The following is a 13,042-nucleotide window of genomic DNA, read 5'->3' on the forward strand; positions in this document are numbered from 1 at the left end:
TTTTGAAATGATTCTCTGAAAAGGGAATGCACGAAACAGGATATTTCCCTGTTGTTTCTGCTTACATTCTTTGACTTCTATCTGCAAGGATAACTTACGTAGGATCCATATGAATAAGCCGGGTAACATTCTTTAATAAATAAAATTGATGCTTAGTAACAAAGATACTTTACCAAGGGAAATTAGTTAAACTCACCTGTTCACTTTCCCCTCCTTCCAGCTCTTCTGTGACAATCTAGAGCCTTGACTGCAACTTGCCATCATCTCTGAAGTTCAGCTGACGTCCACTGTCCCTGGGGCTCTGGTGCGTGATGCTGTGCCAGGTGATTGTCTCATGGCTCTTTCAGAATTAGAAAATGACAGCAGCCTGATCAGATGTTATTCTTTTTTGCTTTTTTATTTGAGCAGTCAAGCATGCCTTTAGTGAATTGGCATCTATGTCTGCAGATGCCATACAGACAATAGAGAAAAATAGGAAACAATAGACCAAGAGAATAAAATTAAAGAGTTCTCTGATACAATTTTACACAAATTAACGACTTCTTATAGCCTTGCGTGGTTGGCTATATGATAAATGGGTAATGCCTTGCCTATTAGAAGTACTAAGTAATTTGTGTTAAATGAATTAATAGCAGCCTCTCTTGAGCCAACTAGCACACTCACAATAACAGAGCTGTGAAAAGGCATACTACTTTCTGCTTTTCCATACGTTTTCAAATGCAATCGAAACTTGATTGTCCATTCCAGTATTTAAGAAAGCATGCTAACAAAATGTAAACAATGAAGCACTTAAAATAAACGCCAGTCACAAAAGGACACACCCTGTATTATCTCACTTATATGAAATAAAGTACGCAGAAAAACAACATTATTAGTGATGACCAGGAACGGGAGAGACAGGAGGAGGGGAAGTTTTTGCTTAGCAGGAAGTCAGTTTCTGTTGGTGGTGAAATATTTTGGAAAAGGATAATGTGAATGCTCGTAGAACTTAAAGAATATAATCCGTCACTGAATTATACATGTGGAAGTTGTTGAATTGATAAATGTTTTGTTGTGTATATTTCCATCACAATAAAAAAAGAAAGTAAAACAAAGCATCCTATAAATAAACTATTATGTCAATCCACCCAGTTTCATTGTGCGTCTATTTTAGGTCTCCCGAAGTTACTGACAAGACTGACTCACGGGAGCGCCACGTGTCAGGGCAGAACCATGCTTCAGAGGGTTTTCCGTGGCTTGTTTATTTTATTTTATGACTTATTTTGTTTTAATAGAGCATCACACCTTTTTTTCCAGAGTACCTCTCAAACCACACCAAACTCATTGCCATTGAGTCGATGATGACTGACTCATAGTGACCTTGTAGAACAGGGTAGAATGACCCCTGTGGGTTTGTGGGACTGTAACTCTTGGCAGGCATAGAAAGCCCTGTCTTTCTCCTGAGAAGCTGCGGGTGGTTTTGAACTGCTGGCCTTGCAGACCACAGCCCAACGTGTAACCACTATGCCACCAGGGCTCCTCTAGAGGGACTCACTTGGTCAGCAGCCAAGCACGTTAATCATCGGCACCGGCGCCTTGTAGTAACTATGCCAATAGGCCTGCGCTCGTCACGTGGACTTCCAGCCCTGTAATGATGGAAAACCATTGCGTCCATGGGGTTTGCCTTCGTTTGACTCTCTGTGTGCTGCTGCCAATTGAATTTTGACACAAGGATTGATTATCACGTAGAGCTTTGGTTTAAATGTATAGAATATTCTTTTTTGAACGTAATCACATATTTAATGATAGAAACAACATTTTACAAAAGAAAATGTAAAATAACTGGCTAAGGTGTTCCTAACACGTCTTTCCATTCCGAGCCTGACTCTTTGGTACCGCTTCTTCCACTTAGTTGTTGATGTGCAAGCTTTTCCAGAGTTACAAATAGAAGACTGTCATGCGTGTATAGAATGCACACAATGCATATCAAGAGTGACCAGCAGGAGAATTAGAGGAATCAGGTTTATGTCAAACCAAACCAAACTCACTGCCTCCCAGTCAATGCTGACTAAGCCTTTCTCCCCGGGAGCTGCTGGTGGTTTCAACCTGCCAAGAGGATTGAAGCCCAACTCATAACTACTACACTGCTGGGTCTATATAAGCCCTGGGAGCAGCGGGGGGCGGGGGGAGGCGCTGTCATAAGATGGCACAACATCTGGCTAAAAATTCCCTTGTTGTTATTAGTTGCCACTGAGTAGGCTCTGCCACAAAGGGCTCTGAGACACCGCAGAAGGAAGCCTTGCCTGGATCTGCGCCCTCCTCACCATTGTGCGTGCATTTGAGCCCATTTTTGTTGTCCCTGCATCACTCCACCTCATTGAGCGTCTTTCCTTCCCCTGCTCCTCTGCTGGAGTCAACGAGGTTTCACAAGATGTGGAGTGACTGGCCAGGCTCTGCAGCCGCCCCGGTCAGACCTGGCCTGGATCCAGCACCTCGTGTGTCTACACGCTTGTCACTTGGGAAGGAAGGCTTAAAACTTAAAATGAGAAATAAAGCAGATCATGTTTTTGCGATTAAAAGAAAGTATAATCTCTGTCTATCAGAATAAGTGAGTAACAAAACTTGAAAATTATTGGTCAGAATTCCACTGTAGCGTGGTCACAAAATTGCTCCTATTACACCCGGATGACACAGAACACGGTTTACTCTGCTTTCCTTCGGCTGATTTACTCTCCTGTGTGAGCCCACACCACTGAGTAGCAGGGCGACCTGGGAAATGTAGTCTGTTCACGAGAACAGAAGCTGTCCCAGTTGAAGACATATTTCTCAGGCCCTTCAGCAGAAATGTTCAGGCTCTCGGATTTCAGTGCCCTTTCCAGCTGTTCTTCCAGATGATGCCGGTATTTCAGAGAGCGTGATTGCCATGATTCATCCTCCCAAATTAGTCATTTTCCTCCCTTTTAAAAATTATATGTTGGGTGCAACAAGCAATGCATGGAAAGACAACACAATGGTTTCCATGTCGCTACGAAGCCCCATACCTTTCTGTGTTGTCATGTCCCTGGTGGTGTAGTGGTGACACATTGGACTGCAGTTGGAGAGGGCAGCAGTTTGAAACCACCAGCTGCTCCTCTGGAGAAAGACAAGACTTTTTACTCCTAGAGGCACAGTCTTGGAAACCCACAGGGGCAATTCTACCCTGTGATATAGGGTCGCTGTGCGTCAGCATTGACTTGAAGACAGTGAGTTTCGAGTGTACCAAGCCCCAAGTCCCCACCATTAGCTGTGTCCTTCGAGACAATTTCTTTACAGTCATGCAAGCAAGACTTACACATATCGGTTAATTTTGAATACCTAGAAATGGAATCGTTATATGGACCTTCCCAACCTGAACGTGTAATTGAATTAATGCAGACTCATCTCGCCTCTGCATAGTGTTTCTGAGCCTGTAAACTCTACTAGAGAAGAGGGCCTCACCTGTCCCCCTTGGTGCCCTCAGTGAACTTGAATGGCTGGCCTTGCCCTCAGCAGAGCCCAGGTGGTGTTATCAGGTAACTACATGGCTGAGTGTTAAGCCTCCCAGCCACTCGGAGGAAGAAAGTTGAAGCTGTCTGCCCCTCCACAGGCTTCCTATGAGTTGAATGGGCTTGGTGGTAGTGGGTGTCTTTTTCCCAGGTCAGATGAATCCAGGACAGGTTTGGAGAGGGAAAAATTACTGTTAATAATTAGAACAGATAACAGATCCATTCTGTGTCCTCTTTCTACATGCTGGGGAACCCTCGTGGCAGAGTGGTTATATGTTGTGCTGCTAAACTAAAGGTCAGCAGTTTGAAACCACCAGCTCCTCCCCAGGAGACTAAAGGGCATTTCTCCTCCTCTAAAGACTTAGAGTCTCAGGAACTCTGGGTGGGGGGGGCAGTTCTACCCTGTTCTATAAGTTCACCATGAGTTGGCATTGACTCGATGGCAGCGGGTTTGAGTCTGCGTGCTAGCTTGAGCAAGAGTGCTGCTTTGGGTTACTGCTTTCTCTAGTCCTCTGGGGATCGCACCTGGCCTTGGGTGGTAATGGGCTAGAGCGCTTTTTTTGTCTGATCTGGATACACAGATTCACGGATCCCTTTCTGAGCTAAGCGCCCTCGACCTGCCCCTGTTTTCTCCCTGTGGCACATGGTAGCTGCTTGACTCCAGCACGCCACCTGCAGGCCCGGGCATTCTACACCTCTCCACCTGACGAGTTACCTGGGGCCCCTCAGCTGCTGTGAGCCTAGGCCTTGAGCCATAATGAAGGTGGTGGTGTGCTAAAAGCTGGGAGCTTCTGAGGACCGAGACAGTGCATGACCAACCCCAAGGTTCCCAAGCTGTTTCTGATCTGTTGCTTCCAAAGTCACTTCCCCTCTGCCCAATGACTGGCCCCAAAAGAGGGCATCTCTCTCAAAGCCTCCAGTTGCAGAAGGAGCAGGCTCCTGCCTTGCCATTGCTGTCAGTGCATCCTCTGAGGATGCGGTAGCTGCCGTTGAAGAAAGGGAAGGTTGGCCCATTTGGTAACCAGTCTACAGTCTCATTCAGCTACCTGGGTTTGGGGACCACTAAAGAAACGAGGAAAAATGTCACACTTCACAGATATCTGCTTTGAAGCGGACTACCCCACCGCAGACACAGACAGAAAACGCACTTGAAGGTCAATGTTGAACAAAGATGCCATGTGCTCATCGGCCTCGGCTCTCCCTAGAAGCACTGAACTCCATTTGTTGAGGGGACCAGACAGCGAGGAGAGCTCAAGCTGGCAAGTGCCCCACCCTGCGCCCCTCTAGGTTTGTGATTGGTAGATAATGCCTGACCTCCAGACAAGGAAAAAAGAGAGAAAATTGTGAAAGGGGCATCCCACGACCCACATACCTGGAACGGTTCCAACTCATCAAAATAAGACTCTGAAACAGCTACTGGAAAGCACCTTAACTGATACCATCACCGAAAGAGGCACACAGAGAAAACACCGTTACTGGACGCACAATGAGTCTTGGGTCCCATGCAGATGTTCTCCTTGACTTGCCCCGCCCCTGTCTTCCCTTGATCTCCTTGTCCCCAGCAGCGGAGGTTCCCTTTCTCCTGAATTCCAACCGGACTCACAGAGGAGGAGGTGATGTGAAGATGCAGAGAGAGGAGGGATCAGCCACACGCCAGGCACTCCAAGGGTGGTGAACACAGAAGCTGGGGAGAACATGGACTGTATTCTTCCTCAGAGCCTCCAGAAGCAGCCAACTCTACCCACAGACATCTGATCTGTGGGAGAATAAGTGTTTGACCTTCTTATTTTTTTTTTAAGGAAGGGTTTTTTTAAATTTATTTTATTGGGGGTTCTTACAGCTCTGATCACAATCCATACACAGATCCATGTGTCAAACACATCTGTACATATGTTGCCATCATCTTTTTCAAAACATTTTCCTTCTACTTGAGCTCCTCATTTCCTCCCTCCCTCCCCGCTCCTTCCTCCCTCCCTTGTAGTTTGTGTTCATGGGGTCTAAGAGGTCCAGGAAGCTCACACAGGAGTCCAGGGCCTGACTGGGCACAAGGACTCTGGTTCCTACTCTGAGTGGCGTAAGATTGTAGGGTCTTGTACGATGTTGAGTAGAAGTGTAAGATGAATCCAATTGAATGTGGTTGGTTTTATGATGATAAATGTTACACAGTACGATGTCTTCCTATTTAGCTGCCATGGGAAATGCGTCCATATTTTGAATCAGGTAAGCGCCAGGGCTTCATTTCTCTGAGCAGTCCTCCACTGTCGGTACTTTCCACACCTTAGCCACCGTTAGGAGTAGTCAACTAGTGACAGACATCAGGTATGTGCTGCCCGTTTCAGCTATGTGAGAAGCGCTACAGTGAATGCTGGTGTGTTTCTGTCTGTCTGATTCCTGACTGCACTGAACATCAAATACTAGACTCTTGGGTCCTGTATTTCCTTCTAGAGGTGGAACGTTCCGACTTCCCTTCTCCCTCCCTAGGTGAGGGAGCACATGCTCATAGGACCCCAAGACTTTCCCTGAGACATTGCCCCAGCTCCCCAACTCCCCAGGGCACTTTGATCTTGCCCTTCAACTAAGAGTCCTTCATGTCCTTCTGTCGCTTGCTGCCACATCACTTAAGAAAGTGGCTTAAGCAGAGTCTTTCTGCATCTCTGCCAAACACTCTCAAGATGGGCATTTAAACAGGCACCAGATCCCTGATTCATTAAGGATCCGAACAGAAATGTTCGGACTAGCTGTCTCCCTGTCCACAGGGCCCCACCGAGTCCTGTCAGCAGCAGACTGTGTGTTGACCAGGGAACCCCAGCCTTGGCTTCAAAGCTGTGGAGGTACAATCACAGCTATGGAATGTGCCTTTGGTTGCCCAGGGAGAAATTGCAATAATGAACGTACTCCCAGTCCCTCCTGGGAAGCGTTCCCAGAGACATGATTGGAAAAAGGAACTATTCTCCAGTGAGGTCTCAAAACAGCACGGCCAGGATTTGGGGTGTGTTAGAAATGCATCTTCCCAGGACTCATCTGTTAAGACTTAAATTCCCCCCAACTCTGTGTGAGGCATCCTAACCCCTGACTCCTGTATAAGGATCTCTGTGGTGGTGCAGTGCTAAAGTGCTTCTCTGCTACCTCAGAAGCAGGCAGTGCTAACAAACCAAGATTAAAGCCTTGGAAACCCCATGGGACAGATCCACCCTGTCCTGTAGGGTCATGACCATGGTCAGAAGGGGCAGGTCAACACACATCACTACACACCCTGGAAAGCCAAGGATTGGTGCTGCCCGCGATCTAAGTGAAGTCAAGCTATCTGTGAGTTTAGATTCCCGTGTGATGGTCTCTTCTTGGTCTCCTGCTTCAGCAGCGGCACAGCAACCTGAAGATGTTTAGTGCTGGTACAGAAGGGAGAGGCGGCTTCTCTGGGTGGAAAAGGAGAGATCACAGACTTGGGAGGGAGAAAGTGTGGAGGGAGCGAGAAAGGTGAGCAATTTGGGTGGAGCAGCTTTGGGGGAGAGTAGCTTTGGAGGGGGCTGGAAAGACGGGGCGGTGGCTTTCCCAATCTGGTTTTGGAGCTGGGGCTGTGTTTGTTTTGGAGGCTACACTGCGTGGAGACGGGTCCTGGTTGGAGCTGGAATTATTTATCCTCAAAAGATATATCAACGTCCTCATCCCCAGCAGTGAATATGACTTCATTGCAAATGGTATTCATTAAGATAGGGTCCTATGGGTTGGGGTGACCCTTAATCCAGCAGGATGGTGAGTTTTTGATACCAGAAGAGCCACAGACACACAGTCACGGGGAGGTAAAAGTGGTACACGTGTAAAAACTAAATCAGAGATTGGAGCCCCGGGGCAACCAGCAGCTTGGAGAGGCAGGGATCTTTCCCTAGAGCCTTTGGGAAGGACGTGACCCCATTGACACTCTGAATTCAAATTACTTGCCTCCAGACATCTAAGAGAGCAAGTTCCTGTTGTGTCAACACACTCACTCAATTTATGACACTTTGTTATGACAGTTCCAGGAAATCAAAGCAGCCAGAAACTGGGAACAAGAGTTCCAGAATTCCCCAGGACTCATACATAAAACTCAAAACAAACAAACTCACTGCCATCGAATTAATTCTGACTCATAGCCACCCCATAATACAGGCTAGAAATAAATACTCCTGTGGGTTTCTGACACTGTACCTCTTTACTGGAGTAGAAAGCCCCATCTGTCTTCCTTGCCGCGGCTGGTGGATTTGAACTGCTGACTTTGGATTTAGCAGGCCAATGAGTAATCTACTATGCCACCAAGGCTCCTGGATTTACACATAATCTCTCCATAATTCACCTGCTTGGTACTATGGTTTTTACAGTAGGGTGTTGTTAGCTGCCCACTAAGTGGGTTCTGATGCATAGTGACCCGGCACTACAGAACAGCTCCAGTCGATTTCCAAGACTATAATTTTATGGAAGCAGACAGTGACATTGGTCTCCTTTGGGGCAGCTGTGGAGTTCAAACCACCCGCCTTTCCATTGTAGCCAAGTGCTTCACCACTGTGCCAGCAGAGCTTCTGGCCCATGCATAGCAGTGGGGGGTGGGGGGCGGGTTTAAATGTGAATTGATCAAAGATCATTTGAGAGTTTAGAGATATTTGACATGTAATTGCTCCAAAGATGTTTTGGTGTTGAAAATGCACTTTAGAGAGTCAAAGTAACCAGGAGGACCATGGACAGATGTTGAGCTACACTCTCTACCCACTCACAAGGAACTAAGATCCAAAATAACTTTGACAGCATTACCTGTGTGCACCCTAGTCCTCATGCGCAGCTCAGGTCAGCTATCTGAAAACTGTCAGTTCCCACGGAAACTCTGAGCAGACTCCTCATACACTGCAAATACCTGAAGTGTTTTTTAAGAGCGGGCAGCTGAGGCTGAAGCAAGCCCTGATTAATGTGGGTGGCTGAGAGTCCAGCAACTCTGCCGCCTTCCTGGCCGGAGTCCTCTGGTTCTTCCTCGATAGTGGATGCTGCTGTCCCCTGCTCAGGCTGGCCCAACTGCAGTGACCAACAGCCCTGGCACACAGTGGCCAGAACTCCCAGTAAGGGCTACTTTCTCGACAGTTTTCTCTCAGTTCTTGGATCAAGGTGAGAAGAGTGTTGTTTTCTCCCAATCCTCCTAGGAAACTCCTTGGTCAGCTTTGAGCTACTCAGGTCTGGCTACGTTATTTGAGCTCGTGACCTCACTATCACAGCCCAGCTCCAGTGACCCTGACTCTTCCATTTAGACGTCATTGACGGGAGCCACGGAAGAGGTAGGGAAAAGGCAGAAGTCAGGGGCCGGGGGTGAAATGGCAGGGGGCAGATGGTTGCTGAGAGAGGTGTTGGGATGGAGACAGTGAGCCTAGCATTATGGGACAGGGGCAGTAAGACATTGAAAATGACAATCCCTGAAGGTCTGAGCTTACATATCTTCAAAAGGTCTTGTAAGTAGGGTCCCCTGTGATTCTGGGAGCAGGCTCACCCAACACTACTCATCCAGGGTGGTATCAACCTGGGCACCCTGGGTACATGTTAACTCTCCTTATAGAAGAGGGCCTGGGAGAGCAATGACACCAACCCCCCCACCCCCACCGCCCTCTTCAGACCTACCCAGGATGTTTGAGGTCAGGAGGATGCTTGGTGCCATGGAAACAGTCCAGTTTTGAGATTCGAACTTGAACTTGACACACTCTGTGGACAAGTGAACTCTGCTTTCTCAGCCTCTCTGACTGTCGTCTTGGGCTGGCAGGTTAGCTGGAATTTCTCAGTAGCGCATAATATGGATAAGGAATACCCATTCCTTCCTCTCTTTGAAGAAACTTCACCAAGTGCCCGCCTTCATAAACGAGCCGGAAACCAAACTGCTTCTTGTACATTGGCTGGAATTTAAAAACAAATCATAGTATAATATTTAGTTTCTCAAGAGCACTCACAAACACCCGCTGCTGCTCAAGCTAGATGGTTCTCTGCCTGTGGATAGCAAAACCTTCAGAAGTGAAAGACTGTCTCTAGGAGAGGTGTCAGTTCTTTGAAGGGTGCTGAGGGGGCGGCTTTCTTCACCCGCATGGGCCTCTGGCCTCGCTTCATCACCATGGTTACAGGATCTCTGGTAGGCCCATTCCTGACATCCAGAGTGCCACACTGTTCTTTTAGTGACATTCAGGGTAACAGCCCCAATTCCTCTGTCCACTAGTGAACTCAGTGTGAATACCGAGGAAATGACCCAGAAATTCCTGGCATCCCTTTCCCCCACATTTCCCCCCAAGAGCATTCATATCTAAAAAAAGAAAAAGAAAACCAAATATTTCACAGAAAGAGCAACAGAGAGTTCTTTGGTCCTGGGGTGAATTTGTCAGCATATGGTTGCAAACCTAAAACATGTGCCCATGTGCATGGAAACTAGGGAGATGGGAGGTGAGTGAGGACTGTGGCCTAGGGAAGTCTGGCCCATGGCGTTGCTGAGATGGGGCATGGCAGGCATGCCACAGTAAGTACCTAGTTAGCATGGAGCCTGAGTCTGTGGGTATGGCTGTCCAAAGCTTCTGAGCAGGGCATGGCGAAGGGCATTTCCATTTCCCCAGAGGTCAGCTCTGCCCATTGACCTGACTCCCAGAGGACGCCTACATTCCCATTGACACCAAGGCAAGTCTTTGCTCCTCTCCCTGAGCATGAGCCTTGGTGCCTGACATTCTGGTGGGTCCTGGGGAGGAAGGTAGGGGCGAGGGAGCGACACCAGCTGAGAGGGAGCAGAATCCAAAGCCCTGCCCTGGCAGGCACCGTACCTTCCCCACTCCCCTGCTCCCACCTGTGTTTCTACCACATTCCTCAACTTGCTGTTTCCTCTGTTCTTCCAGGTCCTGGGGCCACAATACCTGCCCTTATAGGACACACATATCCTCTGAGCTATGGAAACCCATGCACTGCCACCAACCAAGTACCCTTTCCTTCATTTCATACAAGACACTTGACCATTTGGAAATCAAGATTGGTTAATACAGTATGAAGGACAAGATACACACCTTCTAAAAGTATAGAAATGGGTGAGCTTACCAAACCCAGCCTCTCTGACAAACTCTAAATTCTGCTCACAGGCTGACTTGGGCTCAGGACACAGGCCCGAAACTCTGGAACACTGGCTTCAGCTCTTGGACTTTTCAAATAAATCAGCACCATGTGACCTGGCTGTCCTTTCAGAACCTCCCTGGAACCTGGGAGGGAGGAGGAGGGCGGTCGCTGGGCCAACCTCCCTGTTTCAGGCCTGCAGTGCACTCTTGGTGTCCCTCTGCCTTGGCTCTGCCCACTATACAGGGGCCCTCCTCTTCCTGACCCGCCAGGCTCCTTCTGAACGCTGTCTTCTGCCTCGAACCCCCTTCCTAAACCAGATGGTCTTTGCGGCTCAGCAGAAGTTTGCAGTCCAAGCCCCTTACTGGGTTCCTTGTTTCTGTTCACGATTCATTTTTGCTTGTTTGTTTCTCAATGTAGCCTCCATGTAGGCTGTATTTTCTTTTCCTTTTTAAAATCATGTTATTAGGGGCTCATACAACTCTTATCACAATCCATACATTTATATACATCAATTGTATAAAGCACATCTGTACGTTCATTGCCCTCATCATTCTCAAAACATTTGCTCTCCACGTAAGCCCCTGGCATCAGCTCCCCATTTTTCCCCTAGCTCCCTGCTCCCTGCTCCCTTATGAACCCTTGATAATTTATAAATTATTATTTTGTCATACCTTACACTGTTTGACATCTCCCTTCACCTACTTTTCTATTGTCTGTCCCCCAGGGAGGAGGTTATATGTAGATCATTGTGATCAGTTTCCCCTTTCCATGGATCATGATAGTGGGGGGCGGGGGGCACAGGAAGAAGCATTTAGGAACGAGAGGAAAGTTTTATGTTTCATCGTTGCTACACTGCACCCTGACTGGCTCGTCTCCTCCCCACGACCCTTCCATAAGGGGATGTCCAGTTGCCTACAGATGGGCTTTGGGCCCCCACTCCCCCTCATTCACAAAGATATGATTTTTTGTTCTTTGATGCCTGATACCTGATCCCTTCTATACCTTGTGATGGCACAGGCTGGTGTGCTTCTTTCATGTGGGCTTTGCTGCTTCTCAGCTAGTTGACCGCTTGTTTATCTTCAAGTCTTTAAGACCCTAGACCAGGGGTCCTCAAACTATGGCCCACAGGTCACATGCGGCCTGCCGAGGACATTTATCGGGCCCGTGGGGTGCTTTTGTCCCCCCCCCTTTTTTTACTTAAAAAAAAGATATGTGCAGTGTGCATAGGAATTTGTTCATAGTTTTTTTTTAACTATAGCCCAGCCCTCCAATGGTCTGAGGGACAGAGAACTGGCCCCCTGTTTAAAAAGTTTGAAGACCCCTGCCCTAGACACTATATCTTTTGATAGCTGGGCTCCATCAGCTTCCTTCACCACATTTGCTTATGCACCCATTTGTCTTCAGCGGTTGTGTCGGGAAGGTGTTTGCTCAGTATTCTTTTGCATGTTCAGTTTCCAGCCAGAACGCTTGGCTCTGCTGTCTCAAGAGCGTTGCATCTTCCCCGCTGTCCTGGGTCCCCAGCTCTGGAGGGTGTGGGGGGAATGCCTTCAGTATTTCCAGGATCCCACTTAGGACGTGGTGCCATCAGACAGATCAGACCCTGGGAGAGCACATCATGGTTGGTAAAGACGAAGGGCCGCGGCTGAAACAATGGCTCACACATAACAGTTGTGAGATGGCATAGGATGGGGTCATTTCTTTCCACTGTGCATGGTGCTGTCATTCGGAGTCAGAAACAGCTCCAAACAACAATAACAACAAACCCTGCCGGCCAAGGGGGCCTTTGCATCTTCCCACTTCCAGAAGGCAAGTTCCACTGAAGCCTCGAAGTCATGTACCTAGCAGGCATGATCCATCTGTGTAGCTTTCCACTTCCATGTTTTCTCATCCACCGTCCTGCTCTGGGGTGAGGGTTCTCCAGCCTCCTCTCTGAACAAGGGGAGGGGTCGAGAAGATGCGCCAACACATTATTAATGTTATTATCACAATAACCAAGGGCAGAGATGGCAGTGGCTTGACCAGGGAGGTGGAGAGAAGTGGGGTTAGGTTTGGGAGTACGCTTGAAGTTCAAGCCAGTGGGCTTTCCTGATGGGTTGGATGAGGAGTTTCAGAGATGAGTCCAGGAGGACCGCCAGGCCCCGAGTCAGAGCTCCTGTGAACTGATGGGGACCCTGCGGTTGTGCATGTTTAGGGAAAGCGGACAGTAGGAACTCAACATAAAACATCTGGGTTATCTGTTGAGCCATTCATGATACACATACATCTGGAAAGGACAAGAGGGAACCAGTCTGGTGACGAAGAAATATAACAAGGAGAAAAAAGCACTTTTCCAGCAAATACTTGTCATTTAGGATCAGGACCTTAGAAGGAGAAATGAAGACTTTCTAGATCAGTGACACCAGACAAAACTCACTGCCACGGAGCCAGTGATGGCTGTGCTGACGGGGACTGCAGGG

At 48.0% G+C, this 13,042-nt stretch overlaps 1 long non-coding RNA gene across 1 annotated transcript; it reads right to left on the reverse strand.

Moving 5' to 3' along the window:
- Positions 1–201: 201 nt before the first annotated feature.
- Positions 202–10,644, reverse strand: LOC142454473 (uncharacterized). The gene is made up of 3 exons (XR_012785699.1): positions 10,572–10,644; positions 9,132–9,400; positions 202–340 (listed from the first exon to the last, which is right to left on the reverse strand). It is a non-coding gene; the product is annotated as an uncharacterized LOC142454473 (long non-coding RNA).
- Positions 10,645–13,042: the final 2,398 nt, after the last annotated feature.

Source organism: Tenrec ecaudatus, chromosome 8 (genome assembly GCF_050624435.1).
Source record: "Tenrec ecaudatus isolate mTenEca1 chromosome 8, mTenEca1.hap1, whole genome shotgun sequence".
Classification (NCBI taxonomy): domain Eukaryota; kingdom Metazoa; phylum Chordata; class Mammalia; order Afrosoricida; family Tenrecidae; genus Tenrec; species Tenrec ecaudatus.